The sequence below is a fragment of the Notechis scutatus genome, chromosome 3 (genome assembly GCF_049901735.1).
Source record: "Notechis scutatus isolate UNSWTSFEM ecotype Mainland chromosome 3, rNotScu1.2, whole genome shotgun sequence".
In the NCBI taxonomy this organism is placed as follows: Eukaryota; Metazoa; Chordata; class Lepidosauria; order Squamata; family Elapidae; genus Notechis; species Notechis scutatus.
In genome coordinates this window covers 30,372,708-30,388,241 of record NC_142011.1, presented here as the reverse complement: position 1 = coordinate 30,388,241, position 15,534 = coordinate 30,372,708, and the positions used below count along the sequence as shown (strand labels likewise).

General features: G+C 35.5%; 1 long non-coding RNA gene across 1 annotated transcript in view; it reads right to left on the bottom strand.

Moving 5' to 3' along the window:
- The window catches only part of LOC148131131 (uncharacterized), a 318,268-nt gene that overhangs the window by 203,507 nt on the left and 99,227 nt on the right, over positions 1 to 15,534 (bottom strand). Inside the window, exon 2 of the long non-coding RNA XR_015748468.1 lies at positions 8,729 to 8,806. This is a non-coding gene — a long non-coding RNA (uncharacterized LOC148131131). The remainder of the gene's footprint in view (positions 1 to 8,728; positions 8,807 to 15,534) is intronic.

Sequence of the window (15,534 nt, the reverse complement as noted above, 5' to 3'; positions counted from 1 at the left end):
TAATGCTCTGCTTTTAACAGGATATCTGAGTCTGATAGCATCCACACTTAGCTGCATCTATCAGCACATTCTTTGGTCAAATGATTGAATCAAATTGTTAGAGTGGAATAAGACTGGAAAGAGGAGGGTGAAAAATAAGTTACACTTTCCCCCTGCTTCTCTTTTTGTCTGCTGTGATACAAAATGATATAAAATGACAAATACCCACAAAAAGCATTTTGGAAATGTTTCACATGTTTACCCTTTTACATATATGATTTTTGATCATATGAACTTAGCAGCATTAGCATTGTAAAACTTCATCACTCCATTTTTTGTGAGTTACTTGAGGGCAATACCCTGGTTATCCCTAACAGTATGTACTCTTTGAATTCCTGGAATTTTTTCAAGAAGATATTATTTTGTCAAACAGGCCCCAGGGAGAAACAAAACTAAAGAGCAATCATTAATCCTATTAGTCCTCCATTCCTGTTTCATAGGAACAGTAATTGCCGCTCTTGCTCTATTATTAATGAGCTGTTGTATCATTTGGGCTGAATTGTTGAAATAGTGGCAAATATAACAGCAAGACCAGTTTTTCTGAAGAAGACTATTTACAGGGTCAGAATGGAATTACTATAAATATTCCATTTGTACACATTGGAAGCATTTCAAGGTAGAGAAGAAGAACAAAAGGTATGTATTCTTTGTCACCTGTGAGAAATGTGCATTGATACATTTGATTTTAGATACACGAGATTTCAGGTAGGAAGCACATGATGAGACAGCTCTATTATAGTCTAATTGCACTAGATAAGAAACATGGAGTAGGAATCATTTACTGATTCCATGATCTTTCTCCAAAACATTCCTGTAAAATCACACTGTCACAAGTGTTTAATTCTAGTATATCTTTCTTGAGAGCATGAATTTAGGAGATGAATAAGCCAAAACACTCATGATAGCCTTTTTCTGAATTTCCATCAATACCTTGAGTAATATATTTTTCATTAATAAGTTGAGGATATTTACTTCTTGGAACAAAATACTTAAGCCAAAACTGAAATTCAGAACTCTTGAAGAAGAACTGAGGAATTGGATGCATTAGAAATAAATTGAGGAAAAGTCATTTCAGTAGTCATTCCAGAGCTGCAGTTTGGCTCATAATGCATTCACCATTTTTGTTCTTTTTTCTTTCTTTTCACAATTTTACCCAGTTTTGAAAAAAAGGGGAGGAAAAATACTAAGAGCATTTGTAAAATTAAAAGACTCGTTTCTCATTTTAAAACTTTTAAGTGCAAGACTTTTCAGTAGAAGACTGTCAAAAGCCTGCAATGATATTACTTCGTAGACATATAGGCTTTTCCATCATTAAATCCATGACTCATTAATTAAGGAGAATTTAAAACTTGAAGTTTTCAGTGCATCTGAAGTTTTGCTCATGGGCAAATCAAGATACCAAATACTAGGCTGATGCCCCCCAATCTCACAACTATGCCTCTATGGCACAGTGGTTAGAGTGCAGTACTGCAAGCTACTTCTGCAGCCACCTCCCTACAGTTTGACAGTTCAAATCCCACTAGGCTCAAGGTTGACTCAGCCTTCCATACTTCTGAGGTGGGTAAAATGAAGACTCAAATTGTTGGGGGCAATTTGCTGACTCTGTAAACTGCTTAGAGAGGGCTGTAAAGCACTATAAAGTGGTATATAAATCTAAGTGCTATTGCTAATATTTCCATCATTCTGCTGCTGATTGCCAGGAAAAAAAAGAGATGAGAAGAAACATCACTGAGTAGAAGACAAATAGAAATTGAGTTTGTATTATAAGTTAATGGTATCCACAGCATACAAAGAAAATATGTACAAAATGTTTTATAGATGGTATTTAGCTCCAACGAGATTGGCAAAAATTTATCCCAACATGAGTCCCAAATGCTGGATGGTACCTTTTATCACATGTGGTGGTTATGCCCAGAGACCAGGACATACTGGATCCAAATCAAAAATTGGTTATAAGAGATCACTGGATATCAGATTGAGCTCAGACCAGAAACCTTCCTCTTAGGAATTATCAAAGATAGATTACCGAAAGAAGTAAAATACCTATTGCTACACATTACAACAGCGGCCAGAATAGCCTTTGCGCAGGTATGGAAAACCCAAATACTCCTAATGAAGAACTAATAATACATAAAGTAACAGAAAGTGCTGAGATGGATATGTTAACAATGAAATTGAAAGAAAAAGATGACTCTGAATTCTTCTTAATTTGGAACAATTGTAATAAATGGCTAACAAACAGAACTAAGAAGTGAGACAAAAAGTCTATCTGAAATAACCCTTAAGAAAGTAAAACAAAATTTTGTAAACTATATAAAGATATAAGAATAGTATAGTTAAAGCTATTTTTTAATATTAGTCAAATGTAATATAATGTATTATGATATTTAAACCAAAAACCTGTATAGATGCCAAGAACGCTGTTGATACCATGATGCTTTAAGATGTAACAAAAGAAATTCAATAAAAATATATATATTAAGAAATTGAGTTTGTATTCATTTTGGATTTTAACATGAGTACCGAAGATGTTCCAGAGATGTAATATTTTTCCTACTTGAGATAAATGTTGTGAGCCAGGAACATGAAGTTGAAATGTACAGGTAGTCTATACTGCAGTATGATCCAGGAGTGTTTCAACCTTTGATATAATTTAGTTGATCACTGTTAGAAATAGTTATTCAAACTTAAATAGGGTTGGGTTTTTTTTCTTCCTTTCTTATTTCCATTATCCATACAAATGTTTTGCTGGTTTTTCCCAAAGAACACATTTAATGGGTAGCCTACCTTAATCATATCTATAACTGTATTTATACTAAACATAATTGCTAACAAAATAGGTTAGGCTTGTGATGGCGAACCTATGGCATGCGTGCCACAGGTGGCACACAGAGTGATTTGTGCAGGCACACGAGTTCCAGCCAGACTTACCTGCACTGTGCAGGTGCGCGTCTCCGAGCTGATTTTCGGCCTGTTTCAGGCAGTTTTTGCCCTCCTAGAGGCTCGAGGGAAGCCTCTGCAGCCTCAGGAGGCTGAAAAACGGGCCTTCTGGAAATACCAGAAGTGCCAAAATGGGCCCGTTTTCAGCCTCCCAAAGCTTCAGAGGTTTCCCTTGAGCCCCTGTAGGCTGAAAACAGGCACTTCTGGTATTTCCGGAAGGTCTGTTTTTTGGCCTCCCAAAGCTGCAGAGACTTCCCTCGAGCCTCTGGGAGGGTGAAAACTGCTTGAAACGGGCCGAATATTAGCTGGGAGGTGCACGCATGCAGAGTGCAGGTAAGGGGGCGGGGGGATATTGCATGCGCATGTGCAGGGGGGTCAGGGCACAGTGCATTGTGGGTGCCAGTATGTGCATGCTTTTGGCACACCACAACAAAAAGGTTCGCCATCACTGGGTTAGACCATCATATTGACTCTTACTCCTGGGCTTCTTGGGGTTCGCAAACTTCTACCGACAATTCATCCCCTCCTTCACAAGGATTGCCAAATCCTATGAAACAAGGGCAGTAATGGCTGTTCAAAATGCTCACTTAAACCTAGCCAAAATCCAGAACATAGAGATGCTTATTAGCTTTTAGTCTAACTTGGCTTATTAGATCAAATAGTTCAGTACCCTACTCTTATGCAATGAGGCCCCTATATTATCTCCTACCTTATTTCCACCCACATACACACCTTAACCACCCATGTACATGTTAGGTCCTAACCCTAACACCCCCGAAATAAAGGGGAAAATGTAGAAAAGAGTAAGCAGGAATCACCAAAAATACTCATGACCAGATTCCTAAGATTATCAGCCACCAGAAACAAAGTATTATAACTGAAGACTGTGAGAAGTAGAAAAACTAGAGTGCCCTAAGAAGATGAATGCATATCTAGATATTTAGAAGGAATACTTCTAGCTCAAAACCTACTATATTTTTTATTTTCAGAAGGTTCAGATTCTTGTTAAGACTTCCTTCACCCCAAATTGGCTTTTCTCCTGCAGTCATTAAACTTCTCACACATGGATTGGTTCATGCAGAGGTGGCCCTTCTCAGAAAATAGCCCGAACCCCAGTAACTGAGATTGGTTTCACAGCACGAATCCATCAGCCATGTTATCATTTCCAAATACATTCTCCTTATTGCTTCAGACATTATTTTTCTTGCAAAAAATATGCTGAATTTCAGTTCCCTCCCTTTGTACTGTATTCATCTGAAGAGTTAATTTGCACAATAGGAGAGAAAGATCAAGGAGAAGAGAGGCAGCTAATTCTATATTGTAACAAATACAGCATAACTTCCCACAGATACAGAACACAAGCCTTTCCCTCCTCAATGTTTGGTCTTTATTCATTGCTAACAAATTGAATGTTCAAATAAAGTCACTTTAGATATTGAAAGCAAACATTGATGGAGAGCAAATATACAGTAATAATATATCAATAGCAAATGGTTCAATGTTCTGAAGATATACATTATTATGAATCAGTCTTTAATAATCAATAAGCACACAGGATTTCTCTATCATGTAAGTTGCATCTAAGCCAAGAACTCCAAATTCCAAATAACAACATTCCTCTCTATAAGAATCTTTATGTGGATGTCATATGCAAGTATCCTCAGTTTTTCTCAGCAAGACCTTTGCATGATTGAAACTCATCCTTTTGTATATGCATGCAATAACAATACACTTACACATATGGTGGCCTTTCAATCATGCAGTTGAAACTGCTGTCTTGAATTTTATGATCCTTCCTGTAATGTCATTGGATTCAGATCACTTTACCTAGTCATCTTTTATGTACCAGTTAAGTAAAAGCATAAGTAAAGGAAATAGTAAAATTAAAAGTAAAATAGTAAAATTATTAAACTTATTGTAATTTTAATTCCATCTAACATGACATAAACTTAAGAGTTTTTAATGTACTTATAGTAAAATCAAGCAAGTGTTTTATATAAAAGGACCTAGTTAATTAGTTATATTGATGCTACTTCACTCAGGATAACATACTTGAACACAGCTCGAGGTGGAACTTAGAATTTAACAGTGAATTGATTATACTATGTGATGTTTATGATTTTATGAGATACATGCTGTCTATAATCGCAAATGAGGCCATACACAACTCATATATAAATGCAATAAAAAAGTGGTGACTATTTTATTATATAGAAGTATATTTTTAATAGATTTTATTACACCACTTTCTAGAGTCTTTTCAAATATTTATTTTTCATTAGGCAAATATTGTTGATCCTTTGTTATTTATGACTGCCTCATTTGCTTTTCCTGGGTAGGTTTGTACCAGGTTGGGGGCCATCTTTCTTGCTTATTTCAGAAATTAGTTCAGTCCTGAACATGTCCAGAAACAGGGCATTTTCTTCAATAGGCTTTGAATAATAAGGGAGGCTACTTTGTCCTTTTTTAATTGTTGCTGTTGTGTAATAGCCAGCATAGTTTCTCCTCTACTCAAAGTCTTTAAATATCTCAAAATCATTTTATTAACTCTGCAGTACAAGGAGAAGATTCCTCCATTTGATTTAGTTTCTCAAAATTTTATTATAGGCAATTATTAATTCATAGGTAAAAGAATTCTGTAGTATTAAACATCCAGAGTCTTCATTACATTGCTTTACCTGAACTGAGAAAAATCTAGGTGACCATTAGATTGCAACAAATAGTTACAGAAAACTCCAATTCTTTGCTGTTTTGGGGGTCATCCAAATTGTTTCAGCCCAGAGATATAGTAGCCTTAATCATCCGAGGATTCAGATAAAGTAAAAGACTACAAACTATAGTACATATAGATATTGATAGAGCAGGAAGCATAGCACAACAGAATTTCCCCCATAGGCTCATATATGCCTCGTTTGCATCCCTGCCTGTGAATGGAAAATATATGGCCAGCTATGGCAGATGGGTTTTTAAAAATGGATCTCTTTACTCTTTCTCGAGTTACAGTAAAAGAACCCTATTTTTATTGCATGGCTAGATTGTGGTTTATGTGTTCATTGTTGTTGCAGCTGGCTAGGTTGCATATACAAGCTGTCCACTTCTGCACATGGATCCAAATTCATTGCTCCCATCAGAAAAATATCCAGGCACCAGCCAATCAGGATGAGTTTGTTTTGAGTAGCCCCTTTTCTGTTGAATCATTCATTGCTTAATACAAGTTTCTATTTCAGCGAGAAGCAAATGCAGTACTGCCAGTTTGCAGCGCTGCATGTAGCATCGATCACTTGCTATGGTGATAACTGACAGCATATTCACCATTCTGTCACAGAACTTCAAACCCAAATGAAAATATTGGGATTTTGTACTTCCTATTAAAATAGGGAGAGAGTAGTTCTGTATTTTTGTTGTCAGAGACCCAGAGTTTTTCATTTCCGGCCCTTTGTAGAAATATTTAGATATTGATATACCCTATTAGTTTGTCTTTTCAATTTCACTGGCTTGCCTGATTGACTATTATTGCTACAACGTCCATATGCTGTTTGAAAAGAACAACAACAACAAAAAGCCTAGCATATTAAAGCCATTGTAACCAAACTTCCTCTGCACGTTTTTACATTTATTTCTCTTGTTTTATAGCCAAGTTTCTGCCAGCTTTTGGACTAGTTCAATATACTCTACTAAATGCTCATTGTATCTGCGACCTTCTTATCCTACTTCAGTAGAAGGAAATCAATAGGAATTGATTAAAAAATGTCCAGCCTGATCAAGTATTAACAGAGAAGATGGCTTTTAAAACAATAACAACAAAGCATACAATGTGGGAAATGACAACCTGGGACTAAAAGGATGGTTGGACTCCAACTTGTTTAACAAATCTATCCTTGTCATTGCCTCCGGCTTTTGGATGTTGCCAATTCCCTCTTGATGATTCTCTGCTAAAGCTGGATTCCTGCTTCTGGTGAAGGATAAAATGTTGCATTTGGAAATACAAATGATGCCAGCAAATGCTATTTCAGCAATTATCCATGTTTAGCAATTATGCTAATGTTGATTCTCAAAAGGCTGTTATTTGCTCAGCGTGTTCTTCATACATTATCTCTGTACCTGTCTAACCCTGTATTTTCACTTGAGCTATTACAGGTTTTTTTGTCAATTTAAGTGATGTTTTCAGTAGTGAGTGTTGTCAAGGCAGTGTTGCTTTAGCAAAACTCTGTTTTGTTTTGTTTTTTAAAAAAAATCTTCAGTACTGTACATATTTTATGCCATCATGAGAGCCTTAAGGGAGGAAGCAATTCTGCCATGCTCACATTGTGTACCCTGGAAAGTTAAATGGTGCTTCAGGCCATGAATAAACAGGTAGACAACTCACCATTTGATTTTCTGTTGCCATGCTTGGTAGGGAGTTGCTTTTCAGAACTATTGACTTATAAATATCAAAAGCTAGCAATTCAATGGTTCTTTCAAAAGTCAGAAAGATTGTGGTATATCATATCTCTTTCATAATTCATATTGTAAGAAGCCAGAGATATGCTAACCAGGTTTGTAGCGTTACAATAGCTTTAGTTACATAAGAAGCAGCATTCATTTGCTATGGAAAATCTTCATCCAGTAGGAACATGGAAACTGGATCATATCCAGTTTGAATTGTTGTTTTGATTTAGATCAGTCAAGTGATCCAGTTCAAAGTATGAGTTTAGTTTGGAATTACATGTCAGTATGATTCAGATGTCCAAATAAATTATTGAATCACATTGATCAAATATGAAGAAGTCAAACTGATTAGGGGAAAAAAGACTATTTGTACATGTGAAAAAGCCAGTGAACATTCAAATCAATCTGAAAAGCTGAAAAGAATTAACTTCTTTGATTAGTCAATCTAAAATATAATCAAGTTTGAAAAGTCAAGAATGGATTCAATCACCTTTCAACTGAATGTCCAACCTAATTGTTGAACAATTGTATTATCCTTTCATTATTACAAGCCAGGTTCAAGAAACATGGAGCTGCTTTTAAAGTCTGATATGAATTTGCCAACCTGTTAAGCTCAGCTTTAGAAGTTCTTATCTATGCTTTGGCTTCATAGGTTAATGAAGGTAACCTCTTTTGAATGTTTTCCCTGTGAGAGAGGAACTCTCACGTTATTTTAAGGGCCAGGGAAGTTCATTGCATTTTATTCCTTTGTATTTCTGTGATGCTGTGTTGTTTTAATTGGGCTGACTTGATCTTAACCTCTATTTTTATTTGAAAAAATAAAATGCTCTAAAAGTTTAATTGAAAAACAGGATATTCAATAAAGGCAGGCAATTATTTAGCTGAATACTGAATTGAACTGGGCAAATGTAGGAAAACTGTATGATGCCAACCTAAACAGTGGGATTCCTATGAAATAGCCACAACCGAGCTAATATATCCATGAAACAAATTAGTGCCTCTGGGAGTTTGTTTCTCCAGAAGTAGGAGAATGGGGAAGGAGGGTATTAAAATTGAATGACTACAAATATATCTTCTAATCACAGGGAATGTTTCATCAGGTGGTCGGTAATCATAATACTTTAGAGTGCATTGTTGAGTCCTTTACTTGCAAATGTCATTAAGTTCCATACAATTTTTTAAATTACACTCTACTTTTAAAGAAAAATCAGAATCTAAAGAAGCTTAATAATGTCTGTAATTTGGCAATTTCTTATCTACACTGCAGGCATTTTCATTGTTATTGATATTCTCTATAAAAACCTATGAAAGATTAACTAACCTTTCTTTAACCTTCCTTCTCCCAAGGAATCCAATCCAAGAAGATTCTTATTGCACCACGTTCTCCCCTTCCATCAACCTAGAAGTGGATAACTTTGTTACAGAATCATACAGTTGAAAAGGGTCACCTATGCTATTCAATTCAATATCTGCTTAATAGAGAAATCCAAATTAAAGCATTCCAGACAGATGACTTTTTAGCCTTGATTGAATACATCTAATACTTATCACCATTTTATTTTCCTACTGTCAGTTTACAGTCTACTGTATCAACATTACTCCAAAATGTAGTCACATGTTTGTCTGTATTAATTATCTTATGCAATTTGTGTCACCTATGGAATTGATAAACATTCCTCCTACATCTTCAATTGAATCGCTAATAAAACCTACTGAGGAATAGAGATCCAGGACTGTTCTGTCTTGCCTTTCCTCTTTCCCAAAAGATGAAAGAGTATAAACTCACACAAACACAGGCAGGCAAGCTGGCTTGGACTTCACAGAGTTAATTATTTGGAACTGATAATATTCTTGGCATTCCAACATGTCCTGCCTGCCAAGTTCGAACTGATAGTAAATAAAATTTTACTCACAGAAAATCACAAGGCAGTCCACAAAGAAAATCTGAAGTAAGGTTAAACTTTGTCCTGTACAAAGTTTCAGGAGAAAACACACCCACTTTTATCCCCTGTGGGGTGTGGCTCAATGACTCAGCTCACTCTCTGACCCTCCCACGCCTCCTATGTTGCTGCTCACGTTTCTCCCTACGATGCTACTTAGGATTGAGCCAACACTCTTCCTCTTTACTCCCTGTCAGGGGCTGCTCCAATATGCCTTCCTCCTGATTAATCTCAGGCTGTTCCTCTCAGTTGTCTGATGGAACCTAAGGCATTATCAGCAAGGAAGGTCCTGGGGAGGAAGACATTGCCAGAGAGGAAGGTCCTGGGGAGGGCATTCCCAATTCCTCTTCCTCATCTTCCAGGTCCTCTTCCTCTGACAGCATAGGCTCGGGAATTGGGGCCACAACACAAGACTATGGCTCTTCACTTGATACCTCACTCTATTAAGGAAGTGCTGATAAGCATTCTTTGGATACAGATTTTTAACCAACAATATATTCATTCCCTTAATTGTTGGGCTATAAAACTCACTCTGACCTAGCTTGCTGATATATATTTTGTGAGGTATGTTGTTAAATCCTTTGCTGAAGTCAAAATATACTATGTTGATAACATTCCTGCAATTGGAAATGTTAACAATCAAAATGAGACAAGGCTTGTCTGGCAACATTTTTTTTCTTTATAAAGCCCTGCTGATGTCTGATAATTACTGTCTTGTCTTCAATGGCTTTATAGATCATCTCTTTTTGAACAGCTCTAAAGTATTTTCAGATATCGATACTAAGCTGGTTATTCTGTGTTTTGCTGTATTTTTCTCCTCCCCCCTTTGTCAATATTTGCTCTTCCCATCTTGCATTTCCTTCTATTCCAGAATCTCTCAAAATCTGAAAAAGTAGAACCGCATTTTCTTTGTTGTATGCTAGCATATACCATTTTCACCAAGTAGCTGGTGTACTGATCCCTTTCTTTGTCTTTTATTTGGGAACACTCTTTGTTACTCTTAGCCTTTCATTTCAACTCATTCCAAGTGTGTGCTTGCCTAACATGGCTACTTGTATGTAGTCTTCTTTCTCATCTTTCTGCTTTGCATTTCCTACATCCTATATCCTATAATCATTACTGATTTCAGATTTTCACAAAGCATTTTGTGCAGACATATTGGCACTATTCATTGTTCTCATTTTATACATCATTGGAATCATTTATTATTTTTTCCTTGGAAACCTCTATCCATTTTGAGTTCCTTTTCCCATTAGATTTCCTGCTTTGGGATCCTACATATTATTATTTTGAATTTATTAAAATTAGATTTTTAGCTTTCCTTAAATAGTTAAGAAATCTAACATTATATAGTAATATATTCCCCAGTGTTTCTCCTGATATGTCTTCATCTTTGAAGCCTCCCTCCAATAACTAGTATTAAGCCAAGAGTAGTTGATTCTCTTGTGACTTCCTCTACCTTCCAAGTGAGAAAATTGTCAGATGTCAGGTTTTAATTCCAGACTGTGCAATAAATCATAACTCTCTAGCCAATTTGTTTATAGCTAAACTTTCACAGTCTTACATGTCTAGGTAAATAGCTTTATTGGAGATAACATAGAGGATATATATAGGACAGAATATATGTGTATGTGAATGCGTCTCTGTGTATATTTCTAAATACTGGATGCATGATTGTGATTGGCCTATAGGGTTTGTATGGCCCAATAATGAAATCTCTCCCTCTGGCAATATTTGTGTAGTCAGTCATTGATTTGTATTATTTTTCTTTCCTTTTCCATCCTCTTTTATGAACTGGAAAGATGGACAAAAATGCTGGGTGAGCTGCCAGGATTTTAAGCTTTTTTAAAAATCCACTCTGGTACATTTGTATTGTTTGTCATATGTACTAACAGCATGGGATAATTGTCAGTTGATCAATGCATAGACAATAAAGCAGACAGCAATATTTTGCAATCTAACATGTGATTTCGTGGTTTGTATCAGCCAGTAACAAAACAATATAATAGGAAGCAGATCTGCTTGGATAATAAACAAGAATGAGTGTAACAAGTGATAAACACGCACTCCTATAATATTGGTAGTATATTCAGACATGACTCCACCTCTCTGAAGCCAGATAAACAATGCCACTGGGATAAAGGAATGTACACATAGCAGCACTGTAAAACTGCTGAGGGTATTGTATCAAAATACACTTGTGCAAATGCCCTCTCCAGTTTGGCCTGAGCAAGTTAATCAACTTATAAAGACTCTTACCAATTATTAAAAACACAAAATAGTGTGTAAGACAGTGTGTCTTACAGGTTTAACAATTTTCATTCCTTAGGAAGTTTAATGATAATTAAGGTTGATGAATGTATGCCTATGCTTAACAATATTCTGCTCAACTCTATACATTCAATTTAAAGGTTTATCATGTAGAATCAAAGAGATAAAGCCAAAATGTAATGTGTAATTTTCACTAACCAGTCCTAATTCCACTCTTAAGTAGAATTAAGTAGGAGCTCCCAAAATAGCATGCAAGAACTGAGTTTCAATTTGTTCCAGAAGGTGATAATCTTTGGAGTTGTGTCCCATACAATAACTGGAGGATTACTTTCCCATTGAACAATTTAAGAACTGCTGAAATATACCACTGTAGTAAAAAAAAATTAAAAAATTAAGAAGGATGCTATTCTTAATTGTTTTTACTTTCCTATTGAACAAATTTAAAAAGTTATTACTTTCCCAATCAAGAATTTAAGAACTGCTGAAATATACCACTGTAGTAAAAAAAAAAAAACAGTTAAGAAGGAAGCCTAGAAAAGCCATGCTTTTCTAGGCTTCTTATGTTATATGGTTTGGATAGGATCTCCAGAAGCCATTATATTGAAAGTCAACACCCAAATATAGTAAAGTTTTGTCTGCTTTATTTGTTACCTATTAATTTGCCAAATATATTCATTATATTAACTTCAGAGGACCACAATTTTGTTTTTTAATTAAGCCAAAGTCTTCTTTGCAGGATAGGGAAAACTTAAGAACTCTATGTAAGGCAATTTCAGTACATGGAAAGAAATCATAGTGTCATCCACATATAGCAGAGCTGGCATTGGTTTACAAGATATGTTTGGAGAATGGATGTTATTCAACCTGCATGTAGGATTGAAATTAGAGAACTGACATACAATTTAAACAAACATCGGTCAAATAAACTCGTTTATAATCAGTAGAAGAACATAGGTGCAGTCCTCACTTAAGTTACTGCAATTTGGACTGGCAACTATGCCACTAGGCAATGTGGTCATTAAGTGTCACTTGCTGATGACCTGGGACTTCTTGATAGCTTCTCCATTGATTTTTGTTATCAGAATCTGGTTGTTAAATCGGCAAATGGTGACCCTTCCTGACCATGGGACTCTATGACTGTCATAAACACATGCTCGTTCTGAAGTGCCCAAATGGTTAATTCAAGGCTATGGGATACTGCAATCATTGTAAGTTCATGGACTGATCACAAAGTTATTTCTTTAGATTTGTTGTTAATTTGAATGATCACTAAACAGGCACTAGTTAATTGGAGACTACCATTACAGTGCAGAATCACCTACCATTAATAAGTAATGAATAGCCTTATTTATGCCCATCTCCATTTAGCATATGATTGCAGAGACCTGGAATACAATTTTTGGAAGGATTTGTCTTTCCAGTCTATAGCTGCATTTGTAAACATGTATTCATGTTATTGTGCCTTTGGTTAGTAATATTTCTATAGATAAACTTGCACTTTACCCACTTGGAGGCAAGAGACCAAACATTCAATGTAATTTGTTAGTTTGAAAATGAAATAAAATAATTGTTGACTCCCTTCCAGATGTTGGTGTTCTTTTGGTGAATTTTCCATTATATGATCATTATAGTTTAATCTTTTAATATTTTAAAACTCAATATTTGTGTATCTGCAAAGATTTCTGCATAGAGAATAATCCCCAAATATTGAACATTCCCTTCCAGACAATTTTTTGTGATAAATTTTCGTGAGTAGTAAAGATATATTGTTATTTTAAAGAATGCTGTTAATTTTTAAAACAACTCTTCATAACTGGAAAGTAAATATTTGTTTTATCCTTAATGTAGGAATACCCTGTTTAATCTCACAATAGTGTCTATAATCAGTGCAATTCTCATTTCAAACGTAAACAAAAGGAAAATCCCCACAACCATGGAAACCATGGAAAATGTGATTTACTCAAATCAAAAAGTGTTGGATATAGATCCCATTACAAGGCAAAGGTTGAGTTTCATCTAGGGAAATTTAATATTCCTTCATTGAAAACTGTGATCATAATATGATCGTTTTCACAAAGATGGATTCATCATCAAACATTCAAGCTCACACTGGAGCTAACTTGACAAATCTCAGCTGTGAAACAAGAGAGAGAGATGAACAACTGAACTCTAATTGTGTTCTGCTCAAGTGGCTAAATTGGAGCTGTATTGAAAGATGGCTCTCTTCACCTTTTAATGGATAAAGTGTCCTTTATTGAATGTGAGGGATTTTTCTCCCTTGTTGGAAAGTCTGCATCAAATATCTTTTTCTAATATGCTGCTCTATTTCTGAGTGGCTTAGTTCACTACTTACATCTTATTGTCTGCTGGAAGTTCCTTTTCAATGAACATTTTGAAGATCATTTTAAAAGATCAAGCTTGAGCCATGATCTTTAACTATGCAATGGTGACTGTGTCAGTAAAAGGGCTGTGGTAGAAATTATTTTGTGGTTTAAACATTTTGTTCATTCATTGCTATATTATGGCTGCCCTGAATGTCTCAGATTTTAAAACTATGGTTCAAAACAATGCTTTCAGAAATGTGTGTATTTGTTTGTGTGCAGGTGTCTGTGAGAAATGTGTGAAGAGTTCAATTCTTAGAAATTATGTTTTTCTGTCATCTCCATTTGTTGCCATTTTTTACATTTCTATGGTGCTTTAGCATATTTTCTCTCACTTATTTTTGTTAATTCTGTTTCTGTTTCTGAATAGTCATCTTGGGGGAATCTAAATAATTAGCAGACAGATAGCTGTGTTATCTGGGGCATAAAACACAATTGTATCATTAACAATTAAGCAAGTTTTATGACTTAATCACAGATTACAAAAGGGGTAAGGAAGAGAGATAGAAATAGAGATCTCTTGCATAATTTCAGCTAAAAATTGGTGAGGGGTAAGTTTAAAAATATATTGCAAAAACTTTGGCACTTTGAAATTTTAGCTAACTGGAAATACTTGAGATGGTAGTAGTGGTGATGAAGATGATTAATAGATTTGCAGACATGTCACTGTCGAACAATGATGCAGCCACACTTTAAGGTTTGCTCCCAGAGCCTAGATTTTTGCTCCTGTTAATGTTTTCTGCCTCAGCCATTTGTACATCAGCATCCTAGATCATGACAGGCCAAAGTTTCCTATTGTTAGATCTGAAAAAGATTTGCCAGCTTACTCTTCAGTGCTAGATTCTTTTCTGTGCCTGAATTAACATCTCCCCTACCAAACTATTCAGATGTATTTAGAAAGAAAAATGACTCTAATGCTGCACATGAAGATTAGAGTTTGCTCTTAATAGCTTTGAGCTTAAAGCAGTGGAAGGAGATATCTGATTCAGAGAAGAAATATAATAATTTGTGTCTGGAGGGAAATGTAGGGAGAGATTTGCTCAAATTGGAATTACCTTTTGGTGTTCTTTTTGCTGCACGTCTTGCAACTCCAATTACAGAAGAAAGATAAACTGTTTGATGGTGTCCTACAACATCCTAGCTTGTACCTGACTTAATCCATCCAATATGTCTTAATGAAATCATTATTCTTATGATGTCTAATTATAGTTGTTCAGGCATCTAAGTACTGTGAAGTACAAAGAATATTGAACTCAGTTTTAAATGGAGAATAAATGAGCAGACTGACGCTCAGCTACCATAGTGCTTCTTCATAGTGCTTTGTATTAATAACTGTATTCATCAGCAAAAAAATGATGCATAGTACACCTCAAGGACTGGTGTTAGGTGCTGGTTTGAGTTATGCAACATTTGATATTTTCATTTGGCTTGAGCTGTTTTCTAATGCCTTCTGTTCTTGTAAATGACATACTATATGCAGGTTTTTCCTCCCAGGTGCTTCCTGATAAATTATCAATCATCCAAGTTCGAGAGGA